Source organism: Triticum aestivum, chromosome 3A (genome assembly GCF_018294505.1).
Source record: "Triticum aestivum cultivar Chinese Spring chromosome 3A, IWGSC CS RefSeq v2.1, whole genome shotgun sequence".
Classification (NCBI taxonomy): Eukaryota; Viridiplantae; Streptophyta; class Magnoliopsida; order Poales; family Poaceae; genus Triticum; species Triticum aestivum.
In genome coordinates, this window is record NC_057800.1 from 750,001,188 (window position 1) to 750,007,263 (window position 6,076).

The 6,076-nt window shown below is 43.7% G+C and overlaps 1 pseudogene; it reads left to right on the forward strand.

Annotated features, from left to right (window-relative positions):
• Positions 1 to 3,315: 3,315 nt before the first annotated feature.
• LOC123057372 (agamous-like MADS-box protein AGL62) overlaps positions 3,316 to 6,076 on the forward strand; it is a 3,832-nt pseudogene continuing 1,071 nt past the window's right edge.

Sequence of the window (6,076 nt, forward strand, 5' to 3'; positions counted from 1 at the left end):
TCCAAAAATGACATGAACAATTTGAAAATATCTGGGGGCATTTGTGTTCTGAACATTAACTAAAATTACAGAAAGAGTTTCTTCACATGTTACAAGCATTTTTATAAAATTGTGCGGAAAAACATTTATATGTTGTGAACATTTCTCCTATAAACTAATCTACAGTACCTGCTGTTCTGGAGTGTTCATGGCACGCATGCAATCTGGCTGACACGATCTGTCTTGCTGGCCCGATTTTACGGCGCTGTCAAAAATAAAGAACCCTAGACAGCTCTTGGAGAAGTAGACGTGACGGGCATCCTCCTGCTCGATCCGGTGGATGACGGTCTTCTTCCTCCCTCACTCAGAGAAAGGGAGGAAGAGGAATGTGTGTGGCTACGTCTCGGTGTCGGGCCATTTATATAGCATGCGGCCGGTGAGGAATTGCTTCACTGAGCTACGTAAATTAAATGTCGAGATAGGCCATGACATTCAATTCGGTATTCACTAAGCTGTGTACATTAAAACTCACGCGTCAAAGGATAACTACATGCACCAACTAAAAATTGCTAGATCTGAACAACTAAAAATCATAAACTTAAGCATGAAAAAAATGCAAGATATGAACAACTAAAATCATCAACCCGAGCATGAAAAAAAGCAAGACCCGATTAGTTAAAAATCATGAACTTGTGCATGAAAAACATGTGTCTGAACAACTAAAAAGACACGGAGTTAAGCATGAAAAAATTGCAAGATCTGAACTACGAGATGGCATGAAGTTAACATGAAAAAAAAGAACACTTTGCAAATTTCTTAGCGTGAACAAATAACCAAATCTATAAAAGTTCCAAATGTGTGGACAAAGTGTTTTTATTCTTCATATTAATTTTGGCATATGCGTCATATCCCACGGATTGCAAGAACAGAATTCCTCACCTCCAAATAACATCATGATTAGAACAAAAGGAAGGAATGCACGGACGCACACAGAGTTCACATCATACAGAACCATTGAACACATTGTTTGGATCTAAAAAATAAATATTTCGGCACATGATGAGCTGTGAAAAATTCAGAAACGGAACCGATCCAGAAATAAATGGATCTACATAGCATGACGACGTTCTGGGGAGAGGAACAAAAATGATCTAGAACATGAAAAATTAAGAACCAAAATTCAAGTAACATCGGTGTCAAAAATAATTTACTTTCGAGAAATATCAAGGAGCCAAGCTCGTTGACCCCTCTCTCCTCCATGTCACAGGCTAGCTATTGGGTGTCGTTCGTGTCATAGGGTATACGCATGGTTCTTCTTCATTGGAAGCATGGAGAGAACCAATGAAAAGGCTTAGTAGTAGTATTTCGTTCATTAAATATTTCAACCGATACAAAAAAGATTACAGTACCATAAATTTAACTAATACAGTACTACTATGACAATTGAACCAACGAACTAAAAAGATCTTGCACGATTTTTTTCTAGATATAACTGTGACCACGAACTAAACGACCGATCCACGTCCATGTCTTCTTCTCCTTTGTAGGAGAAGCCGAGTTTCGGACCGAGCCACTGCTGCAACATGTCCATCCCAGTGGGGAACTCCGGCATCGCCGGCAACATGGCCATCAGCATCAGCTCAATCTCCGTCCTAGCGGAGAACTATGGTTGTAGCTGGATCTCCAGCTCCACCCCCCGGGGAACCCTGGCTGCTGAGGAATCACCATGTGCATCCCGACGGCGGGTGCATCACCATTTGCATCTCCATGCCGGCAGCGAACGCCCGTGGTGGATGCATCGCCATCTGCATCTGCATCTGCTGCATGCGTGCATAAGCTGCTGCTACCGAACTCAAGGATGCAGAATTTTTTAGCATACGCACCCGGCCCTTGCTATCCTGGCTGCTCCAATGTTGCTTTGAGATCTCTGCTGCAGAACCAACTACATGAAAATTTAACTTTTTTGTTTCTCTCATATAAAACGAAAATGCTCTTTAGAGCTCGGGCTCCATGGAGCCCGAGTTTGACTTTGTCAAAATTCAAACTTTCACGTTTCATTTTTTTGAAAGATATACACACATACTTAGAGACATAAAGCATATGTGTGTAAATTTTCAGGACGAAACACCTTAAAATGAGTGCTACACAAAAAAACAAATCTAAGGCTTTTTAGTAAATGCACTATTCATCCTCAAAGTCCATGAATTTGTCTTTTTTTGCACAGATCGCATTTTAGGGTATTTCATCCTCAAATTTTACATACATACACGTAACATCCTTGTTTACATGTATGATTTTTTTTCAGATTTTTTGAAATTGAAAAGTGCGAATTTTGATTTTTTCAAAAAATCCGGCCTCCATGGAGGCCGAGCTCCAAAACGCCCTACTCCATATAAAACATGTATTGAACTTCAAAGTTTTCACCACAACAAATCTTTGTACATAGAATGTGGGATATAACTTTCAGATTTTTTCCTCCAACATAAATACTAAAAAAGAGATTTTTTTAATCAAACAAATTTCATTTGCCTATTTCTGTTGGATGAAAATTATGAAAGTTTTATGCCACATACTAGTTAGAAAACTTTGTTGTGCTGCAAAGTTTGAAGTTCAAAACATGTTCCATATGAGAAACAAAAAAAAAGTACTTCCACGAATCGCGATGTAGAAAATGAGTGACTAGATAAGAAGGGCCCGGGTGCATATGCTCAAACATGTTTTCGCCCAATCTGATTGATAACCCGGGGTACCAAAGAGCTGGGGTGATGGCGGTGGCGGGAGCACCTAGAGCTTACGGCTGATGTCAAGGTAAAAGGCCTCCATGACAACCTGGTTTGTGCGTCCAGTGGCCTGCTCCTGCATTAGCACGGTGGCAAAGGCCGCCATGTCCTCATACCACATGTTGCTCGCACCTGGGTCCACCCATGCCGTGGTCCCCCGCGGCATGCTCCTGGGGAAGGGCGTCGTCCGCGTGCTTCTTCTGCTCCGCCAGATCTGTGAGCATCTCGCCATGCTGCGGGCGCAGCGTCAGCAACCAGTTGTCCGCAGCGGCGCTCTGGACCTCCGCATCGTCCCCCGCCCTGAAGTGCTTGACGACAGCGTCAATGGATGAATGGTCGAAGGAGAAGGCCTTGCTGTCAGGCATGAAGATGACAACCGCCACCTGGGCACCGATTAGCAGGGCCTGCTCGCTGGCCTTGTTGAACAGCGCCCGCTTACGCCTAGGACAGCACACATACTGGGCGTCCTCCTTGATAATCTGGCGGGGGATGGTCTTCTTCCAGTCGTTGCCACCCATCCTCCTGGCCGCCATTGCTCGGTCGCTCAGGGTCGGGGATGAAGGAAGAGGAAAGAGGAGGTGGAGGAAGATCTCTCAGGGTCACCGAGGTTTATATAGAAGCGGCCGGAGAGGAATTTCCTTGGCTGAGCTGGGTACTGCATTGAGAATCATTATTTAGTATGACATTAAAACTCATGAGCTGGGTTATGGTTTCATGTTCGACTACCATGGCTCCATCCAAATACATTGGCCCTTGATATCCTGTCAGATTAGTTGTACACGAATAACCAGCAATAAAATATTATTACCATCATGTAGTCTATTTGGAACTACTAGAATAGTTAGACACCTGCTTGAGAAAGAGTAGCTTGATCGGGTAAACTCAATCCTCCCAAAACAAGCACTTTTACTTCTGGACATCCCTTGCAAGAAACGGTATATTTGGTTAGGCCATGGATGGCGGTCTCGACAAGATGATATCATTATGTTAAACATGGATATAGCTGTAAGCTTTAACAATTCCATTGAAGGAGATGGATTTGTTGTTTGATATTTAACTAGGTTTATGGGAACCAGGAGCAAACTGCTCTTTGGAGTTACTGTTCAACTTATATTAAAACAAAGTCGTTGGAGAGGGCATCAATTTTGCTAACATCAGAGGCTTCCCAAAAGTCTTAGTCTAGACTGATTGCCTGGCAGTTCTTAATCTTTGGAATACTTGTGACAATTATTGTTCAGTTGTGGCTCCAATCATTGCAGAAATAGGTCAGCTAGGTCCTGATATTACTACATTTGATTCAATATGTAGTCCGTGCTTCGGCACTCCATCTCATCTTTGTGCCAAGAATCTCTGCACATCTATGTATTTTAACTGAGAGTTGGCTGGCCGAACCTTCCAGATTCAGGGTCAGTAGTCTCTTGCATGATGGTCCAGAGAGCATTTGGTCGAATAAATTTCTCTATGTTCCCCGAAAAATATATATATATATACGGCGCCACTGAGTTTCAAACTTACTAGAGTTTTCGTCTCATTTACTTAATTAAGAGATGTGCTAATCTGATCGTACATACTTAACCAAACAGTAATTTACGTTTCAGAAATTCTTCAAATTTTCATCCATTTTTTTGTAAATACTGAGTTACACTTTTCTGCATAGACCTCACAATTCGGCAGAGAGGAGAACAAATCTCAATGCCAATGAGGATTTTTAATGTAGATAGCTCATCTTAGTGATTCATCTCCTATCACTTGTTATCTACCCACCCCCTACCTCGAGATGTAGTAACGCACTCATCTGCATTGACCTTCTCTATTCTTGCTTTCTTTCTGTATGCCAGTCACTGAGCGAGTAATGGTGGCCCCTAATCAGGGGGTGGCTATCGTCGGAAGAAGACGATCAAGAGGATGCCTAACATACCTGATTCCCCAAGCGCTTGCAGGTGCTCTTCAATAAGTATTAGAAATCAGTGGCTGGAATTTAATAGATTTGAAAGACTAAATGTTAATAACATATTTTTAAATAAAATAAAAAAAAATTTATGTATAAATGTTTGTGCCATATTTATGAAATGGGTACCCCAAATTTATCACGTCCATATCGATTTAACATGTGCGAACGAATATACTACTTAGTTTTAATGTATAAATGGACGCGGGGTTCCTGACATTATTCTGAGGTGACACGAGGTCCGACGCGGGCTCAGGTACCGGGGTGACGGCGAGCATGAAATGGCGAAGGTCGCCGTAGGGCAAGCAAGGATGCTTCACGGATCACGCAGGGTTGAAATTTCAGGACCAGTTGTTCGTGGTCCAAAGCACACCGATCGAGGATGGGCTGTCAAGGAGGAATGTATTATGTGTGCCTCCTAGTATGGGTGCCCATCACTCCTCTTTTTCGGACCTATCCCCTAAAAATTTCCTTGGGCCCTATTCTAAGGTGACCTCTAGATACGCCTTTACTTATCATCGAAGTCTTGTAGAGTATTCCACCCTACCCTACCCACCAAACCCCCACTCACCAACTTAACTTGTTTGTAGAAGCTAACCACACCATTTGGTTGGGTTGCGGATTCCCTGTAGATTAAGAAGATAGGGTTGGTTCCCTTGTTGAATAAAAAAACCCAATCCATCCATGGTAGCCAAGACACTAAACCAGAACATACTCTGCCCATTCGTCTCCTAGAAATCTAGATCGTCTGTCACCTCCACCGTATCTCTGCTCCCCTCCTCGGGTATAGTATCCCTCCACCCTTCCCCACTCACCTCCCTCCCCATGTCGGAAGTCCAGGACTGCCGGCCTCCTAGAGCGCGCTTCCCGCCTCCATGCCCTGGAGGTTCAGTGGCATTGCCTTCTCAATTTTTGGCATTGGTCTCCGAGGGACGAGCAGCTTCCGCTCTGGTGCTTGCTTGCTCAGTGTCGGACCAAACTCCTTGAGCCCCACCCACTGTCTAGATACGGCCCCAGCAGCTGCCCCGGTCCGCTGCCCTTCTCTATTTTCAACAAAAATCTGGGATGCACTTGACCAACATTTTCTTGAAAAACGGAAGCACGTCGTTGTTGCGCGATAGAGTAGCAAAAGCAGTTTGTTTTGCCAACAGAAGTAAATAATACGGAGTATGTAGTTATCCTTTGGCATACAGCTTAGCGAATACAGAATCGAATCTCATGGCCTATCACCACACATAATGCACGTAGCTCAGTCATGATTGCTATATAAAGCCCCCGACCCCGGACGTAGCCACACACACTCCTCTCCTTCCCTTTCTTTGAACTTAGCCACAGAGCGAGCAACTAATGGCAGCGCCCAACGGGGGGG